This window comes from Equus caballus, chromosome 18 (genome assembly GCF_041296265.1).
Source record: "Equus caballus isolate H_3958 breed thoroughbred chromosome 18, TB-T2T, whole genome shotgun sequence".
Classification (NCBI taxonomy): domain Eukaryota; kingdom Metazoa; phylum Chordata; class Mammalia; order Perissodactyla; family Equidae; genus Equus; species Equus caballus.
In genome coordinates this window covers 27711054-27729954 of record NC_091701.1, presented here as the reverse complement: position 1 = coordinate 27729954, position 18901 = coordinate 27711054, and the positions used below count along the sequence as shown (strand labels likewise).

General features: G+C 36.7%; 1 protein-coding gene across 50 annotated transcripts in view; it reads left to right on the top strand.

The window, feature by feature from the left end:
• Positions 1-18901, top strand: part of GTDC1 (glycosyltransferase like domain containing 1) — a 423749-nt gene that overhangs the window by 307034 nt on the left and 97814 nt on the right. The window lies entirely within an intron of this gene.

Sequence of the window (18901 nt, the reverse complement as noted above, 5' to 3'; positions counted from 1 at the left end):
AACAAGAGTAGCTAAGCACTTCTGGGAAATGAGATCTTGTTCAAGAAGTTTCAGAGTATAAGAATAGGATTCCATATTTTTATATATATGTGTGTGTGTGTAGATATACGTATGTGTATATATACTGTTACAGAACTATTTTATACGTATACATTGCTAAAGCAGTATTACCATTAAAACAAACAATTTCCATTATTTACTAATTTGACCAATTTCAACTGGGTACCTTTATTTCAATTGTCATAATATATATCAGTACTTTTGGAACTGTTTTCCTTCTCCCAATTGCCTCTGTATTGTGTAAGCAAAATACCTTCCAGCAGAATCTTTTCTCAAGAGAGGAAAATCAACTGCAGCATGTAATCGCACCAAATATAAACTCATAAACTTAACCCGGGCTCCTATAAATTAGGATTTAAAGAGGTAAAATGTCCTGATAATCTTCTGGTATTAGGCACGAACATTTTAATCTAGTTTTTATTCCTCCCAGTTAGTTTAATCTGCATGTGGCCTGATTAGAGTTCACTTCCCCCCCAGATTATGGTCTCTTTATTGCAGAGATGCTGGGCCGATCATTAGGTCCGATTTTCTGAGATCAACTGTTTACAGGTGAAGCAATAAGCACGCCACACCGGCTGGGCAAAGCGCCTTTGCCGAGGATTTGACTTCCAGCACATTAAAACTCCAGAAACTCTCCCCGTTGATCTGCAGCATCTGGTACCTAAAGAGATTTTTGTCTTTGACTCTAAATGTATGAATGTAAAATCTAGGGATTGAAAGTTGATGTGGAATATGTCTTTGGGTTTGTCTATTCAACTTCATACTTCCAGCATAGCCTTTCTAAGGGAGTACCGTTTATTTTAAAATCATGTTTTACTTAGATTGTGACAGTGTTCAGTATTCTTTTATGTTGTTTTAAAATGCAGTGGATCTGGATGAGATTAAGCTGTTTCAAGGTAAAATAGATGTCATCATTTACTCACTTCTGAAAAGCTTTTCCTTTTATTCTACTGACCTTTGTTTGTCTCTGAAGTAATATTTATTGTAAGCCACTCAGTTCTAAAAAGTTTGGTTCTAGGTTATCATAAAAATGCTAAATTGATTAATTTGTAGACTCCTATTGCAAAACAGCATACTGATATGTAGGAAAGAGTGAGAACCACATTATCCAACATTTTGCACCAAATAAGACAGAGCTATGTTAATAAAATTAATAATATTAAATTGAATAATTCCCTCTCTTCCTTTGTAAATTTTTGCTTTAATTTAATTTAATTGCCTAAAGTTAGTTGCTTAAAGAGATGCAACATTATGTTTGCACACATTCTTATTGTCAAAGCTAAATTATTTTTAATTTGGAGAAGAGGGGAAAAAGCCGCATCAGCAAGAGTAAATGCCAAAATATAGAAGTAACACATTCATCCTTACGGGTAATATAGTAGAACATTGGAAACTTGGAGGTTGCCAGACACATAGCTAACATTAGGGCTAATTTTGAAAATCTAGCGTGCAGTCAATTTTACTGATGCCTGGGGACATACAAGGTAGAAGCTGACAAGAGAACTAATTTTGTTTGGGTTATTTACTGCTATGCATCATCCACGGGTTCCCGCCTGACACACAGCTATATGAAGGGGGATATTATCACACACTAAAAATTTATGTTGACATTCGATATTTGTTCAATATGTCAGCAGTATTACTTTCATAATCAAAAGAGTAAGAAAAAGAGAAAAGAAAAGCACTTTATGCTCATATAGATATATCTTTTTAATAACAGTCTATAAGGTTAATATAGTTTACCTTTGAGAGTATACAATGAAAACAAGCAGGGTTAGGAGGGGAAATGACAGAAAGCATCAACCCAAGCGGTTTGTTTGCCATTACCTAAGCGAGCCATGTCAGCTCTCTGGCCCGCGTCTGATAGCTATTTGTTGTACAGAGAGCACAGCATAAAAAAAATATCAAACTCTTAATACTATTGTGTGCCCATAACCATCTGTCACTGCTAGCCTGGAGATGAGAGGAAGATTACGAGGAATAAACACTGAGCCGCCGAGCATTGGTAAAGCCTTCGGGCAAAAAACTCTTGTGGGGACATCAAAGACATTCTAATTCCGAGGCAGTCAAGGATTACAGTGTGTAACCTGTGCTGACAACAGATAAATGACTGGCAATATTGTGCCAGAGCTGTTGGGTCCTGCATGGAGTACTGATGATGATGATGATGATGTTATCTTGCAGAATGGACTCTGCTGGGATAATTTTATGATAAAACACTTTTTTCAAATGCCAGTGGGTCTAGGCAGACATTTACTAGCTACAGGGGTAGCAATCAGTTTCTTCAAAATTTACTTTTCTAAGCCCATTAGAGTTCCAACGCAGCAAGACTCTTCAATGAAAATCTAAAACGCCTATATTTTCTTTAGGAGAATATATGCAAATATAGTGAGCTGAACTCCTACCCTTTAGTGGTAGATGCTTTATCATCTGATTTATGTAAATTTGCTCATAAAAATACAGTTTATTTTTAATTGGTGAATGTGAATTAGAAAATTAAGATTCTGGTTCAGCATTCATCAAACATCCCCAGTTACAAGCACACATTTATTTAGACCTCTGATCGCATGGGTGGAAATCATATAATTGTCCAGTCAACACGAATCGTATTCTAAAGGAAACCATGGTTTCTACTAGAAATGACCAGGGCTGTGTTTCTTATTCACCCCTCTTAGTTTGAGCCTCACCCATCCTTCGCTTCACATGTTCTTGTTAGTATTATGAGCTACTTGCTACCTGCTCGAAGAGGGGTTTTCTTTAGAATAGCCTGCAGGAAGATCTACAGTCTATTGCATTTTTACCTTGGCATGTATGTTTTCCAGAGAGAAGGTATTTATTTCAGAACAGAGAATGTGTTGTTCATTGTTTCCCCTGTAAACAGAAGGGAGAAATGGACACTAGAGAGGACAACAGGATTCTGAGAGCCTGTCACTAACCTTGCCTAACAAAACAAAAATAATACCCTCCTCCTTATCATAAAAAATATGCCCATGAAATCATGCAGTTGTGGTAGCCAACTCTAAAAATGAAGTGATGCTGAGCTCATTGTGTTCTTTCCACTCTGGGATCATGAATGATCTAAAATATAGCGTTAGCCTCTAACATATCTCGTACTAAGTCAACCAAATGTAGACCCTACTAGCTAGGATATGTATCAAAATCAAAAGTGACGTTTTCTAGAAGATACATTCTGGCTTTAAATCTGTGTTAAAATGTCTGTGCATGAGAACAGGCCCTTAAATGCAATGCTTGCCCCCTCTCTTCATTCTTTCTGAATCTGAGCTTGTCAAGGATTATAGTGTGCAACCTCTGCTGACAGTAGATAAATAACTGACAGTATTTTAGCAGAGTTGCTGGGTTCTCTGCAGAGTAATTTGTTTTCTCCTTTCTACCCAGTCTTTAATGTTTTGTTATAAACATCTATAGCAAGGCATGGTTAATAGAAATGACTTATAGAGAAAGACCTGTAAAAAATAGACTGCAACTGGCAATGCCTTTTTTTTTAACTATTTTCTTTCCAAATATTACACAAATATAATATTGCACCAGATTCCAACCTTTATGTAAATGTTCTCCTTATTAAAATGGGCACAAAAGACACATTGCTGGAGGGACAGAAAAAACAAGTTTACAAGACACTGAAAGATAGCACTCTCAAGGCTGCGGTTCTCAAACTCTTTGATCTCGAGACCCCTTCACATTCTTAGAAATTATTGGGACACCAAAGAACTTTTGTTTATTGGGGTTATACCTATCAATATTTACTATATTAGAAATCAAAACTGAGGAAAAATTTTAAAATCTATATGAAATGATTTAAAAGTAACAATAAAGAACCAAATACCTGTTAACGTTACTATATTTTTATGAAAAATAACTATATTTTACAAAACAAAAAAGTAGTGAGAAGAGTGACATTATTTTACCAAATCTTGTAAATCTATAATGTCTGTCTAAGTAGAAGAGAGTTAGATTCTTACATCCGCTTAAGTATTCCATCGGTTGCATTATGTTGTTTTGGTGGAAGTTTAGAAGAAAATTCTGCCTCATGAAGAGATAGACATGGAAAAGGAAGGAGTGTTTTAATGACCTATTCAGATTATTGTAGATATTCTTCGTTGATACTACACCACAACTTGACAATTAGGAGTTTCTTAAAGGTTAGTCTGAAACCACTCAATGACTCATCATGCTCTGTTACTTGTTGTTTAAATGGATTTTCTAACATCATGCATTGGTCACTTGGAAAATACAGGTTCACTGAATTAGGCAGATCTTCCAAATGTTGACCTAATTCATTATTTTAAAGAATCATGTTGTTAATATCACCACTAATATCAGAGAAATTTTTGATTATTGGGAAGTTGTCAAGCTCACAATATAGATAGAATTTTTCCAAAATTCTAATTTTCAATTAAAACCTTGAGTTTATCATTGCAACAAATATTATCAGTTATTTCTTTGAAGTGACAGATTCACATAGTTCATATTTGAGAAAATGTCTGCCAGATACCTAAATCTGGTTAACCATGGGTTATCTATCAGTGGTTCTTTTAAGTAAAATCGATATTTCATGAAAAAAAAACAGCTAGTTTAGCTCACAACTCAAACAATCGTATAAATACTTTTCCTCAAGGCAGCTTGTACCTTGATATGCAAAGGTGCTTTCTATGTATTTCCAATTTTATCACAAGAATATTAAAAGAAGTTTCTTGAAGGGATGAAATTTAATAAAATTAGCAATTTTAATGCTTCTTGAAGGACATGCTTAAGTTAAACTGACTTATTTTTCCTTTCGCTGCAAGTGCGGGTGATTCAGAATACAGTGACTGCTGGTTCAGTGTGGTCCCGTTGTCTTGAAGCATGCTAGGGCACCAGCACTTTCACCCATCAGTGCTTCTCCACTGTCAGGGCATATGTCAACGCAGTGAAAAAGGCAAATTATGTCTTAGTATTGTTATGAAAATAGTTTGACTTTACAGACTCCATGAAAGGGCCTTGAATACCCTCAGGAATTCACAGACCACCCTTTGAGAACCACCATCAAATGGGACTGACAATGACATATGTAACAATATATCTGCCATCAGTCATTGGAATTTCCTAATTTTTAGTTCTCATAGACTAATTTTTCTTGCCCTAAATGTTAACATTTAGGTTTATATGACATATTAACATTTAGGTTTGGTAGTTGATAGCAAACAAGAGTTCATCATATATAAGAAAATTTCTCACACCAAACAGGATTTGTCTCACTGTGGGCTTGGGAGTTATGAAGCCATACTGGAGAGATCTATGATATAAGAAATTCTGTTCTGGTCTTAAAGCCCCTAGGAGTGTCCCATAAGTGGGTGTATTCTGGTTAAGAAAGATGAGTGGGAGTGGGCTGTGAGGCATATTGAGGAGTTTGAAATTGTTAGAGTAGCTATAGTTGTAAGTTCCACCATGACCTCATCACTTGGAATTTGGGGAAATTGTCAGAGCTTTTCACTTAAAGTGGAATGACTTTTTATGAGCTATATGATATTTGCAGTATTTTCCATAAGGTAATAATAGAAGAATTTATGCAATGTTGATTATGGTTAAGGGTGTAAATTTGGAAAGGAAAAGAGTCATTTCTCCAGTCATTGAGAAATAAAAGCAGATTTGAAGCATACTTAGGTAAATCATGTACTATAATATTGAAAGAATTTGACATACTGTATTTTTAGAAACTTTGGCGATTTCTAACTGAAAACAAATGATTGATATAAAATGGAAAATTATGCTTTACTACTTGAGAGTAAAATAAATTACTTTTTTTTATTCTTTGACTCTGAGGCTTAAAAGTACAGCTTTGAAAACAAAATTGATGACTGCGTGCTAAAAGGCTGTGTGTTGGATGATTGGCTGATATGCTTTTCAGGCCAAGGTAGCCAATCTTGGTTTTCTTATTGCCCAGACAATTTGGGAAAAGTTTGGCGAGTAGATTGTCTTAAATCTTTCAGGTTTTACTGGTCATTACCTTAGAATAGAATACTTTTGGAGGGCAGTCTTCAGGTGCCACAGCAGGATGCGAACAGAGAGGCAAAGTACTAGCTTTTGGACACTAAAGTTCTTTGTTCTATTTCAGTGTTACATATAAATCTGTTTTTCTAAGGGAGAAATGATCCTCACAGAATTATAGTTCTGGAAAAGATGGTCATGTGGTCTGGCCATCTGCCTTTTCAGCACACTCCACCAAAGCTTCCGCAGACCTGTGAGAATCCATCTTACTTGTCCTGATCTCTAAAAAAGATGATTCCATACATGCTTTCCAGTAGCCCTGTCCATTTTCACAGTTAAATGTCTTTAATGTAAGGAATATCTGCCCTATAACTAGTTATTATAAATAAGCTAATTTAAGATTGACTGGAAATAATGGTAACTGCTCTTTGAAACGGATTGTCTCACCAGTTCTGTATTTATCCATCGATTGGACAGTCAAAGCTGACATGAATAGTAAGGTTCCAATTGATTACAGTCATTCTCAATTCAATGATAAGTTTTCTTCAGTTATATTACTTTGCCTAGAGATGTTTTTGTGTGTGTGTTTGTTTTTGTCCTTAAAGAATTTAAAGTGAACTCTGTCATTTAAAAAGCAAAAAACTCTCTAGAGAATTTTACTAGAATCTTTGAAAAGTCATCCTCAAATACCTGGCTTAAATTACTAGGTGTCGTGTCACCTAATAGTTTTATTCTGTCTTCTAACATAGTACTATTAGATGAATCTCTGATAATCTATTCCAAGACTTTTAATTAGTGGGGAAATAAATACTGGGAAATGCATGGCCAAAAAAATAGCCTTACCAAAGTCCCATCTGTAATTTCCAAAATTCCATTCATAGATGCCTTGCTGACTACTTTCCAAACTATAGAGCCAATGAAAAAGATAACAGATTCAACATTTAGTTTCTCATTGCCTTTGAGGCTGTTTTTAACTTTCTAACACACCATGTCAGCAGAAAGAACTTCCATCTATAGTCATTACTATCTTGGTCTTATTATCTCTAGAATATCATAAACTAAAGCTCTTGTTACCCTTTCCTGCCTAACTGGGTTAAAAACTTCTCTAAAGTTGACTCATTTTTTAAAACATACTAATTGCTGCAAAAGATGCTGTTTGATTGTGGTATGCTTATGACGGTCACTGTCAACTGCTCCAGACCCATGTCTGCCTGTGTTTCTTTCTGTCACAACTCTTTTGATCAAATCCTTATACCAAACTATTTACTTAACACCACAGGTCAGGGATGAGTGAGTTGAAAAGTAGATAGCTAAGTGATGTAGATGATGGATGGATGGATGGATAGATGGACAGGTAGTAGGTAGATTATCTATTTCTTTGTTATACATATTTATGTCATGTATATGATGTCTGTTTGTGCATATTTAAATATATTTCTCTTTCCTAGTCATTAAACCTTTCTCCACACCAACCCTGTTGACCTGACCTCTATCTAAACCACTCTTTCCTCCCTTTCTCAGGACTAATATCCCTCCTGTTGCTCTCAGTGTATGGTGTTTTCTGTATTTCCATGATGTTAGTTACCGTTATACTTCTTTAGAGTTTCCTCTAAATCCTCTGCCTTCCACAGACATCTGCCCTGATTTAAATTCCCCTTACTGTGAGTTTCCATGCACCAGGAACACTGTGCAATCCAGTGCACCACATAAATGTGTAACAAAACTTCGCACTTTCTACACTGTCTCCTAGCCCTACTCATTCCATGTTTGCAATAGTGTCATTTATTTTAGATCCTAAGGTCCTCCAGGATAGAGACAAAAACCATTTTTTTTGTTTGTGGAGATTTTTTCAGTAGCATCTAGCCAGATGCCTGGCATGTGGGATACTTAGTTGGTGTTACCTTACATTGAAGATGATCAATTATAGGGTGACTCTTTAGTGATTGACTATTACTTGCTCGCTAAGTCCAGTTGAGGACAAATTTCTCATCCTGGGAAGAAAAATAGTGAAAATATAGAGCGATTCAATTAACCAAATGACCAGGTGGAGATGGTCATGAGATTAGCATTGCTTTTACAAAGACTATGCTTTGTTTGTTTTGGATTTTGGTTGTTTTTTCTTTTTTAATGAAATGCCTTTACAGGAGTTGTAAGTACAAATCCTTCAGAACTTTGTTAAAATGGAAGAATTCATTTTAACACAAGGATAGTAGAAAAAATAAAATTATGGTGTTTGGGAAGAAAGGCTCACACTGGTTAAAACCAAAGTCATTTCTTAGTTATCATTGAATGATAAATCCAGAAGGGGAGATCCTCGTAGGTTATTTTTTCACCTATTCCTCTGCCATAAGCCAGATGTTTAAACCATTTTAAAACAATCCATTGAAATTACTTTCTAAACTTCTGTTTACAAGCCCATGTGAATGAGATTCTATGACTTTTCTAGGTTACCCAGACTAAGGTTGAGTGTCCACATTTTTATTTCTTTTTCTTTTTTTTACCTCAATCACACCAAATAATTCCAAGGTAGAATAGCAATAACTATTATAAATTATGTAAGTTTTTTTCCCCTTGTATCATCTTTATTGGCTATGCAACTAATTAGCTATTGCAGCACTATTCAGGCTAGCATCATTTGTTGGTTAAACAAAAGAAGGGGAAATTTCAGAAACAAAAGAGCTGAAATGTTTGAGGTTTGTTCTTACTCAGATGTATACCTCGTACTGCCTATCTCCTCTTGAAGGAAATAATTTATCGTGATCTTAGTCAAAAGCATTTCTCTCTTTGCTGTCCTTTTTTATTAATTTAGATATGTTTCTAAGATGAGAAATGATGTTACTTCTAATTATGGTTACATGTAGTTAATTTCCTTCTTTTTTCCTAAGCTTGGTGTGAAAGGCAATCTCCTCCAAAAGAGGGGTGGTTGGGGGGGCTGGTTACTGGGAGGGGAGAATACTGATAGAGCTGATCTTCCTGTTGCCTTGGCAACAGATTTATTTATTAGGGGTTGAAATGACATGAGTTAATATACCGCATACCTGCTGATCGGCAAACTCCCCTATTTCAGCCGCAGTTGACAATTAAGTCCTGGACAGCTACAGCCAGGGGTTAATGTTCCTCATTAGGAGAACTAGGTCATTACCGGGAAATCAAGGCACTTAAGGCAGCATGGGTAAAATACAAAATTCAGCATCTAGACGAGTGAGGCTTTTTTATGTTAATTAACCTTACTTTCCTAGGTTTAAAAAAATCTTATATGCACATGACAGTGGATCAATTAATTGAAAAAAGAGCTAGTTTACTTTACTCTCTGAGTTGTCTTCATTTCCTTTGCAAGGATTTCATTATTTTATGGAAAATTCTTATGTCTATATGATGAGTAAAAAGGGTATTAAAATTAAGAAGGGAATCATCATGGAAATCAGCTTTACCACAAGGGAATGAGCAAATAAAAGCCTTGGAAATGAAAATAAATAAGCTTTGCTAATACCTCACCTAAGGAGCAGAATATAAGCCCATCAGAGCTGAGAGATATTTCGAGGTACTTCTTTGCTTGTTTATTAAGCAGTTACATAGTTATTTGACCTTCAGAAACTGAAACTTTGGAAAAGTGATTCCAAGTGGTTTGTAAACATTCTATTTGCAGAAAGCTGTGTAGCAGTTTAACAAACAATAACTTTCCAATTCATAATTGGCTTTTTTTAATACCAATAAAATTAGATACATTAGTTGAAAGTTTTTATTAAAATGTCTGAGTGGGTGTATTTTTCACTTGATAAGTTCATAAATAATGTATCAAGCCCCTTCTGAAAGCTTTGTTTTCTTATTTCTTTAAAGAGCCTTTATGTTGAAAGGGGGATATTTACAGAGTAGAAAAAGATTTATTGCCCAGAATCCTACTTTATCTTCATTACTGTGCTGCCTCCATTGAAACCACTTCTTGCCAGTTCTTTGAGTTCTGGTGACTTTCTCTGAGGGACATAGATAAAAGCAAAAATGTGCTCTTACTATCATTATCCCCTAAAAACTTTGTCCCTTCAACATAAAAATCACAATCACTATGCTTCCTCTCTCTCTACCCGTATACTATAAACTGTCCTTATTAATATGAAAATAACTGACTTCCGTATACTTAGTTTAGAACTCTTTTTTTTTATTTTTTTTTAAATTTTTCCTTTTTCTCCCCAAAGCCCTCCAGTACATAGCTGTGTATTTTTAGTTGTCGTCCTCTACTTGTGGCATGGGGGATGCCGCCTCAGCATGGCTTGATGAGTGGTGCCATGTCCGTGCCCAGTCTTCGAACTGGTGAAACCCTGGGCCGCTGAAATGGAGCGTGCGAACTTAACCACTCGGCCACAGGGTCGGCCCCAGTTTAGAACTCGTGTAGTCATTTTCCCTCCATCAAAAAAAAATGTAAAACCGTCCTTTATTTCATTAGCTTTCTGTGATTCGGTTTATATTTTCATGTCATCGCCAAAATTGTTTTCCTGTTAGATAAGTGAAACCAAGCCCTCAGATATTTATTTAGAAAATACTATTCTGGTAAACCTCTGTTAGTATCATGTATATTGCCACTTATCATCTGATTTAGCATAAAATGACTGTTTTAGGTGACACTTCTCAAGGCTGCTTCCTTCAGAAAAGTATTTCCACTCTGAAATTGGACATAATCTTTACACAACTGCCCACCCTGGCCAATCCTTGGTTTTAACAAAAACTCTTTTTAAAGGGGAAGTTGTTTCCCCAATTTCAGAATCGCCACCCGAGAGCTAGAGTTCTAGAAAGAGGCGATATGGAAGAGACTGTTGATTATTCTCCAAAATTTCTTTTTCTTGGGGACACAGTTGGACCAAATTTTCTAACCTCCATTGCATTTTGATGTGACTGCATGACTGCGTCGTATCCAGTAAGTGTAAGCAGAAGTGATGTGGGCCACTTCCAGGCCTGGTCTTTAAAAATGTCCCACCCATGTTCCCCCATATTCTTTCCCTTTGGGTGGGGCAGGCGTAGATGGCACTTGTTAAAGATAACAGGACCTCCTTTGACTTGGGGCCTTGAATGACCCCATGGAAAAGGACTGCCCTTTCGATCTGTCCACCTGCCTAGTACTCTTGACACGAGCCATTATACATTTTTTAATCCATTTTTTAATGTAGCCAGCCTACCACAATGAATGCAGACAGCTACTACCATAATCCAGACAAACGTGGAGGTGATTTGACTAGGGCAGTAGCAATGGAGAATGTAGGAAGTGGTCAGGATATATTTTAGAGATTTTGGCCTAAGTGGATACATGCAGGTGCTAATTACAAAGATGGAGAAGACTTAGGGAGGAAGAGGTTTAAAAAGTTTGCATTTGAACATGCTAAGTTAGAGATACCTTTTAGATTTCAAGCTGGAAGCTGGATATACACGTCTTTTATTCAGAAGAGCAGTCAGGACTGAAGATGGAAATTTGGGAATTATCAGCATGGATATATTCAATTTCTATAAAACATTTTTTAAATATATTGGATTTTAAATCTTATAAATTACATTTTTAAGTTTCCTGATTGAAATATTAAATTTATACTAGTTCTGTGGGCAGCAGTTATAGCCTAGCTATAGTTAAAGCATAGTAGAGTCTGGTCTCTACACGTCCTGCCTGTCAGTTACCAGCCTTGTGCCTTCAGACAAGTTACCTATTCTCTAACTTCAGTTTTCTTCTTTATCAAGATGAGAATCATACCACCTACATTATAGGATTGTTCTGAGGATTAGATAAGATGGTATATGTAAATGAGTTAGCACGGTTCTTGGCAAAGAGTAAGCACTTAATAAACATTAACTGTTATTATTAGTAAATAATACAGAGTACTTCATTACCTCACAAAAGACTGTCACTTTTGCCTACTATCTCTTATTGGTTAGAATCAATTTTTTCTTAACTCTCCTAGAAAAAGAAAAGAAAAGCAACAGCTAAATAAAGTCATCTTTTTTTGTCTTCATTTTCAGCCTACCCAAAACAAGTACATACTGTACAGAAAAATGGAATTAAGCTACAGAGCAAACACTTCTAAGGAGCAGCATCTGCCTTGTAAATGAAGTCTATAAAAGGCTACCAAATGTCCCTTCACATTTTTATGATTGTTAGGGTATTACTAAACCTGGATGGAAAAATGTTTTCTGAGGCACTCACATCAAGCACCCACACTGTCAATATCACAAATTATTTCCGTTTTTTACAAGATGGCTGCCACAAGCCTTCATTTAGGAATGGCAATGCTGTTGTAGCCAGAGATATACAGTTTTAAAGATATGATTTGGTAAAAAACACTTTCTACCTTTATAATCGTCATATTTTCGAGCACATAGCTTTTTTTAAAAAACAGTTTTAATGGGATATAGTTTATATGTCACAGTGTTCACCTATTTTAAATATACAATTTAATGATTTTTAGTAAATTTACAGAATTGCACAACTGTCACTACAGTCCAGTTTTAGAACATTTCCATCACCCTTGAAAGAATTCTCATGCCCTTTTCTGTCAATCCCTGTTTCCAGCCCCTCCACAGAAAACTGCTAATCTGCTTGCTCTTGCTATAAATTTGCCTTTTCTGGACAAATCGTATGATAGATTGTCTTTTGCATCTGGTTTCTTTCTCTTAGGACAATCTTCCTGAGGTTTGTCCATGTTGTAGCACATATTGGTAGTCTGCTGAATAATATTCCATTGTATGGAATTTTGTTTCATTTAATAATTCATAAAATGAATTCATAAAAATTTAAAAATTCATAAAATTAATTCTTATTCATTTATTATCTGACAGACATTTGGATTGTTTCCACTTTTTGATTATTGTGAATAATACTACTTTGAGCATTTTCTTAGAAGTCTCTGTGTGGGCATATGTTTTCATTTTTCTTGGGTAGGTACCTAGGAGTGGAATTGCTGAGTTGTCTGATAAATTTATGTTTAACTTTTTAAGAAACAAGCAGATCACTTCAAGAATAACACTAATAACTCTTCCTTGTTAGAGTCGTTCATTCATTTAAAAATTTTAGTGAGCTTCTTCTAAAGCCAGCCGTTGTACTAAATACTAGATATAGGCAATTGATTATCCACTGTAATCAGAATGAAATGTAGTCTGGATGTTTAAAATCTCTTCATTATCCATAAACCTAACAGTGAACATTCTTTCAAACATCTTCAGCAAAGAGTCTGTGATCTTTCTGGACCTATTTTTCCAAACGTGTACTGAATGGTTATATGGTGGGTAACTACCAGGAATCCAAAGGAGAAAAGCATAATCGTCTGCCCTTTGAGAGCCCCCAGTCCAGGAAGCAACACAGGTATATAATGCCTGCATATATGCCCAGTGTCCTTGCCATTTTCTAAAGGATAACATGTCCAGGTTCAAACTCCTACTTTTTTTCCCTAAACTCTTTTACACTCCTATTTATGAATGATACGTTTATGTTCCTCACATATGACCGCAAATGATTATCTTGTTTGATTTCTCTTTACTTAACTCTCTATTAGCTTCCTGTGGCTACTATAACAAAATACCACAGACTTGACATCTTAAACAACAAAAATTTATTCTCTTATATTTCTGGAGGCGAGAAGTCCGAAATTGGTATCACTGGACTGAAATGAAGGTGTCAGCAGAGCCTAGCTCCCTCTGCAGGGTCTAGGGAAGAAAGCATTCCTTACCCCTTCCAGCTCCTGGTGTATGCCAGACATCCTCAGTGTGTGGCTGCATCACTCCTTCTCTGCCTCCAGGGTCACACTGCCTTCTCTTCTGTCTGTATCAAATCTCCCTTTACCTCTGTCTTACAAGGTTACATGTGATTGCATTTAGGGCCCACAAGATATTCCAGGATAATTTCCCTATCCCAGGATCCTTAACTCTATTCTATCTGCAAAGTGCCTTTTTGCGGTATAATGTAACATTCACAGGTTCCAAGGAGTAGGATGTGGAGATCTTTGGGGCGGCCATTCAACCTAACACAAGCTGCATATTCAATCAGTATGAAGTCATTCATTCATTCATTTAATACTTCTTGAGCATATACTGCATACCAGGTACTCAATTAAGCATTGAGGATGTAATGGTAAGGAAAAACTAACACACACAGTGCTTGCCTGCTTGGAGCTTAAAACAGACATTAATCAAATAAAATTTACCTGAGATACGTGTTACAAAGGAGAGATGGAAAGACAGAATAATACGTGACTTTTTTGTAAACATAATACACCATCATTTTAAATGCTTTAAGCAATACAGAAAAGTACAAATGAAGAAGTTTTAAAAACTCACTGCAGAAGTCTACCGTATATAAGTAATTGCCATTCTTGATTTTTTTTTTATTCCATATTTCTGTCTACTAGTTTGGAATTTATGCACTATTTTGATTTTTTTAAGTAATTACCCTAGTGATTTTAATATACAAACTTACCCATTTGCTTATCTCTTTCTTTGCTCATTATTCCCTCTTGCACATTAGACATTTCCTTCTGCCTGGCAAACATCCTCAAGAATTGCTTTTAGCGAGAGGGTTGGTGGCAGACTCATCTGAAAATATCTTTTATTTCTCTATTGTTCTTTGAGGATATTTTTTCTGAGTATGCAATTCTAGATTGAGATTACGTTCTCTCAGCTTTATTTTGCTATTGAGAAGTTACTTAATCATTAATCAGGCTTTTCTCTCTAGCTGCTTTAGAGATCTTTTTGTCTTTGGTGTGCTTCACTTTCACATGATATGTGTATGAATGGATTTGTTTTTTCAATCTTGGGATTTGTTAGACTTCTTCAATCTTTGAATTGGTGTCTTGCATCACTTCTGCAAAATATTCACTGTTATATCTACAAATATTACCTCTGCCTTATTCTCTTAGGACTTTGTATCTTGATCTTTCTCACCATCTCGTATTTCTTAACCTTTCATATTTTCCATATCTTTGTACTCTATATTCTGGATCCTGGATAGTTTCTTCAGGTTTATCTTTGAGTTTACTAATTCTTTCTGAATTCCAACCATTATATTTTTCATCTCTCAAACTTCTTTTTGTTACTTTTTCAAAACTGTTGGTCATTTTTAGTAGTTTCCTTCTCTTCATATATTTAGTCTCTTGTTTCTTTGAACACTTCAAACATACTACTTTTATATTCCATGTTTAATAATATCTGAATATCTGAATACTATCCAATATTTGAAACATTTGTGAGTCTGCTGTCTTTTTTCTCTTTGCTCATGGCATTTTATTTCCTATGTGTATTTGACTTTTGACCATGAGCCCATATTTCTTTGAGAATTCTTTGAGACCTGTCTGCCTGAGTTGCGTCTAGATTTCCTCAGAGGGGCTGTGTTTGCCTCTTCCAGATGCTTAGGGAAGCTACCAGCCCAACACCACTTAATACTAAATTCTCAGTTACATGTGTTTGTTTCTTTGTTTGTTGGGCCACTCAAATAGTTTGATGTCAATTTCAGACTTGTTTGATGGTTGATATGAGATTAGGGAATTTTACTAATCTGTAACAGTAACCTACATCTTCATATCTCTCTCATGGATTCTTTTCTTTCCATCTCACTGCTGCCCCGTACTCCTGGTTATAATCCTTATAAATGGAAATCTGAACTACCATAATAGCCTCCTCATTTTCTCTTCTCTAACCTTAGCACTCTCTAGTTCATATCTAGGGTAAGTATTGCAATCCAATACCTTCTTCATATTGTTTTGCTCAGAGTCTTTTGTTGCTGTCACTCTCTATATCAGTGGTCTTTACCCTGGCTGCCCATTAAAATGAGAAGTTTTTTAAAATTAAGAATGCCTGTCCTCTTCATACCAGTTAAACCAGAATTTCTGAGAGTGAGGGCCGTCAATTTTTTAAGCATCCCAGTCAACGATTGAGAATTACTATAATCTGCAAGAAAAATTTTTAAAAAGATATTTCCTTAATCTACTAATTAAGACCTCATAGGACAGTGATGCTCAACCCTGACTGTGCATCAGAAAATACCCAAGTACAAGCCCCACCCTGAGGGATTCAGATTCAGTTGGTCCAGATGGAGCCCAGGTATTGCTGGTTTGAATAGCTCCCTAAGATTTGCAACATACAGGACTGAGGACCACACTGCTCTAGGATCATAAAGTTACAGGCCTACAGGGACCAGGCTGGTAGCATTAATGAGTGGAAAAGGCTAGCTGGGGACTGTGGTAAACGAGAGAACACCACCATGCCAGGAGGGGCAGGCAGCCCTACTAAGCTCTTACAGTTTGCAAAACATAGCTATCACTTTGCAATTCCTGCTGTACGGCATAGCCCCATCTCACTTTTCTAGTCAAATCTCAAGAGTCCTTAAAAAATAAACAAATATATGTATCTCCGTGTGTGTGTGTGTGAGTGTGTGTGTATACGCAAACCTCTCCTACCAGAAATTGGAGGGTATGTTACCCTTGCTTTTTCCCCAATTCAGTGCTTTTACTTGTGTTCTATTCCTTACCTGCAGTGCTGTCCTTTCTCCTCCATGTCTGTCTAAATCATCACCATCCTCTAAGGGCCAATTCATGCTCTCTCTGATGTGACAATGGAGAGCTGATAATTAGAGGAGTGGGTGTCTTAGGAGGGGCACTTTCTTGGCATATCTCCTTCTGTCTTACATAAACCTCTCTCCTCAGGGCTCTATTTGTCTTGCACTTCTTTGGAATTTAAATAAAACAAAGCTTCATATGGTTAAACTTTTTGGTGTTTTAGCTTTATAATTACCATCAAATAGTCAGTTCTGTGAAAGGATATTTATTACATGAAAGAATCAATCATAAAATGTTAAGAATTCTTCATATAATATAGGAGATAGATATAAGAAACTAGGGGGTCTTAGGTGGAGTAGTTAGATAAGGTAGTTAGATAAAGGTAGCATTAAAAAGCACCAAGACTGAGTAAGAGGTAATTATAGTAGATGAAGTGAATAAGAGATAAGGAAGAATGAAACAAAATATCTCAAAATCTGACTTGGGCTGGGGAAAGATGAGTTGGCAAGAATGTCTTAAGTAAAACAAGAGTGAAAACAAGCCACATTCATTCCTTAACCTGAAATGTTTATGTGCAAGCTATTTATTTAAAAACATATTTGAATAATGTTGCCCTTTTAGATGAAAGAATTTATATTTGTAATTAGCATAAGAGCCATGTTAAATGAACTTGAACTGTAGTACCAAGTATGAGGAATCCAAGATATAACCATTCACTCCTTCATTTATTGACACACTCAACACATACTTACATGGGGCAAGGAAGCTGGCATCTCCAGTACCCACGTATGCCAGATTGTAATGTCTGAGCACAGACTGCAGCCAGACTGCCTGGTTTGAATCCCAGCTCTGCGCCTCACTACTGGGCCACTTGGGCAACATGGGCAGGTTGCTTAACCTCACTAAGTTTCAGTTTCTTCATCTATAAATTAAGTGGAAGAATGGTACCTATCTCACAGTGTTGTTTGAGGATGAAATGATTTCATCTATCCATTGGGCTTAGTACAGTTCCTGATCCATGTAGGCGCTGTATAAGCTTTTGCTGTTATTATTAATCTTTATTTCTCTATAACTCAACTCAGTTACCTCAGTATTCTCTTAGTGAATTCATGATAATTCAGTAAATTTTAAGTTCTGCCTGTTTCTCCTTTGAGCAGCACTTAAGTTCTAAGGACACTTGGAGCATCAGGGGAGATGGCTTGGTCTCAATTGGCACATGGCCACATTGGCATCCTCTGAAAAGAACATTGTCCTTTCTGGTTCTTGCTGATCACCTCACAGAACTGGCGTCGACGGCGTTAAGTTCCCATCTGCCCACACACTGTGTTGTTCATGCCCCGTGCACTGCAGGGGCCCCTCAGCAGGACACAGCGCCACCTGCATCATGCTGGCTCTGTCAGGTAACTTCTTTATCTTACTGAGGGCCTTTGGAAAATGTGGCTGCTCTCTCCTGACACTCTGGATGTCAGAAAACCCAGCAAATTTGCTTTCAGTCCTCCCTGACCCAGGCTATTTATTTTCCTCAATCGATCCATGCCATGCTGGCCACAGTAGCCCCGGAAAGCTGCTGCCTTCCTGGGTTCTAGAGGAAAAGGCACAAGACCAGGGTCACTCTCCCATCCAACTGCTCTCTGCCGCCTATTTCCCGCAGTTTCCAATCTTGGACGTGCACTCAGGAGTATCTCTGGCCTCTCGAACTGGCCTCCCTCAGCCCGCAGATTTGGGTGGTAGGGAAACAGTAGGGAGAGTGATGTTGAGAAAAAGCTTCTTAGTATTATTCTCCAAAACAGTTGTTTAGACCTCAGTGTCAGAATTTTAATGCAAAAATCAACAATTAACTATTTGTTTGCCTTCTCTCTGCATTTCTGTTTAATAACCCTACCTTAAGGGCAAAGATTCTAGAATATCCTTGCTCGCATTGCTGGGGGTCTGGGAAGGCGTGGGTTTGCAAAGTAGGAAATACCAAGGGAGGAAGCCCATTAAGTACATTGATTAATGCTTCAAATATTATCCTTCTACACATGTATTGATAGGGCTTCTTTTGAGACCCCAGCCAGAGAGCTCCCAGATAATTGCAGTACAACATAATAAGTGAAAACCCAAAAGAGGAAGCAACTAATTCTGCCTGGAAAAGCTGGGCAATGCTTCACTGAGGAAGTGAGGATAATTGAAAGAGGGATTCCATTAAACACATTGGTCCTCAGCTCCTGAGCCACATACGTTGCAAGAAAGAACACGAGCGAAACTGAATGTGAGCCTGTACTCAGGAAACCCGGAATGACTGGATCACAACTGGCAATACTGCCTTTCTTCGTGTTTCCCTTTGTAACTCTAAAATT